The sequence below is a fragment of the Schistocerca cancellata genome, unplaced genomic scaffold, assembly GCF_023864275.1.
Source record: "Schistocerca cancellata isolate TAMUIC-IGC-003103 unplaced genomic scaffold, iqSchCanc2.1 HiC_scaffold_622, whole genome shotgun sequence".
Lineage (NCBI taxonomy): Eukaryota > Metazoa > Arthropoda > Insecta > Orthoptera > Acrididae > Schistocerca > Schistocerca cancellata.
In genome coordinates this window covers 5001-7500 of record NW_026046633.1, presented here as the reverse complement: position 1 = coordinate 7500, position 2500 = coordinate 5001, and positions in this window count along the sequence as shown.

Genomic DNA, 2500 nt, shown 5'->3' with positions numbered 1-2500 from the left:
GGGCGCCCCCACCAGCCGGCTGTAGCGCGTGCGCCCACGCACCGCGCGGCCAGCACGCCGGGCGGCCCCCCCTCACCGGCCGGGGACAGTCCCACCCACCCACAGCCGCGTATCGCTTCACACCCAGATCCACATTCACGTTCATTGGTGTGGTGGGTATCGCTGACACAACCGCGTCATAGCTGTACCGATCGTTGCCCTCACAGATGTACCTCCAGCAAGATCAACCGCACCACAACGGGTTACCAGTTGTTCATTTGCGTAACGTCACCAGTAAACGTACACGTCCACGTCCATCCCCGTTTGCAAAGTCAACTATTATTGCATGCCTGCCTGTCAGGTGTCAAGACACACTACATCCGCTCACATCCACGCAACAAAATGTGCCCGACTAGAGGGCACGTGGAAGGTGCCCCCGTACGTATGCGATGTCCATTGCGCGACGAACTGTCAACCAGCCTCTGTAGCATGTCGCAGATGTGGAACGCGGGACACCGTGCTATCACATTGTGTGAGAAGAGACTACTATGTCTGCATACACGCGCCACTACATGAACAGACGGCTCATGCTGATCGCCATCCACTGCGTCCATTACTCCCACACGTCTCTATGGCGTACCACACTGCAATACAGCTGTTATGGGGAGATGACACGTAGCTGTGTACACAACATTCTGAGCGGGTTGCGGTTGGACAACAATACATTAATGTAACGTGTCATATGCCATTTACAGAGCAGGTTAAGGCACAACGTGGGTTAGGTTAAGGCACAACGTGGGTTATGTTAAGGCACAACGTGGGTTATGTTAAGGCACAACGTGGGTTAGGTTAAGGCACAACGTGGGTTAGGTTAAGGCACAACGTGGGGTAGATTGCGGCACAACTTGGGGTAGATTGCGGCACAACTTGGGGTAGATTGCGGCACAACTTGGGGTAGATTGCGGCACAACTTGGGGTAGATTGCGGCACAACTTGGGGTAGATTGCGGTACAACTTGGGGTAGATTGCGGTACAACTTGGGGTAGATTGCGGTACAACTTGGGGTAGATTGCGGTACAACTTGGGGTAGATTGCGGTACAACTTGGGGTAGATTGCGGTACAACTTGGGGTAGATTGCGGTACAACTTGGGGTAGATTGCGGTACAACTTGGGGTAGATTGCGGTACAACTTGGGGTAGATTGCGGTACAACTTGGGGTAGATTGCGGTACAACTTGGGGTAGATTGCGGTACAAATTGCATTACATTGCGGTGCAAATTGCGTTACATTGCGGTGCAAATTGCGTTAGGTTAAGGTGCAACACAGGTTAGGTTAAGGTGCAACACAGGTTAGGTTAAGGTGCAACACAGGTTAGGTTAAGGTGCAACAGAGGTTAGGTTAAGGCGACATAGGTTAGGTTAAGGTGCAAGATGGGTTAGGTTAAGGTGACATAGGTTAGGTTAAGGTGACATAGGTTAGGTTAAGGTGACATAGGTTAGGTTAAGGTGACATAGGTTAGGTTAAGGTGACATAGGTTAGGTTAAGGTGACATAGGTTAGGTTAAGGTGACATAGGTTAGGTTAAGGTACAAACTGGGTTGTGTTTTGGTACACATTGCGTTGTAGTACAGTACACGTTAGGTTTGGGTACGGTACACATTGTGGTATGGGATGGCGTGTTGGTGGGGGGGGGGGGGGGGCGGGGCGAGGTTCGTTCATATTGACCGTAGGAAGTGGATGCCCGAGGCAGCGTCAGTGTGTCAAAGGAGGTATGTCACGTTGGGATGCGCTTTTCGGTAGTGAGAGGGGGCGCGCCGTGTCCGAGGTTGCGGCAGACCTGTGTGTTTCATTCCTGCCAGTGTGTTTGTTCTGTAAGACGAGGCAGTGTGGTGATGTTGGGTGCACCCCTGTGTGGGACATGTGTGGGTGTTGGTGGCTTATCTGAGCAATTGTGGTTGTCGGACGAGTGGGATATTCTGTTTTATGATTGGACCTCGTGGCCTGGTTATCATAGTCTGGTTGGTGTACTGTGGCGGATAGGATGCACCGGACGTTGGTCCATGGTGGTGCTTAATTATTGCATCTGTGTCTGTTACAGGCAGAGAGTAGTGTGTGATAGAGTGTGTGGGTGACGTGTGGTTCCTTTTGTTTGCACAGACGTTCAGCATGTATAGGGGCATTTGCGTATTTGATCTATCTATGTGGGCCTGCATAGTTTACTGAGCAGTGCTGCGAGGTGACTGAACTACGAGCGACGTACTCATTTACAGCGGAATGGTTGCCTTCTACCAAAGATGGCGTATCGACTCTACGACAGCGTTGGCACCGCAGGAAGCGGTGTCGTAAAATGGCCCCCACACCGTCATCGTTGTGCGGGGTAGTGACCGTCTATATTGTGAGAGGAGTCCTGTTTGCCACTGGGCGTGGGGTCTCGCGTCCTGCGGTTCAGTGCCCCCAGGGAAGCGCGCGGACGTGGTGCTGCTGCTGCTGTAGCAAGCGAGCTACTTAGAGCATGTATAGG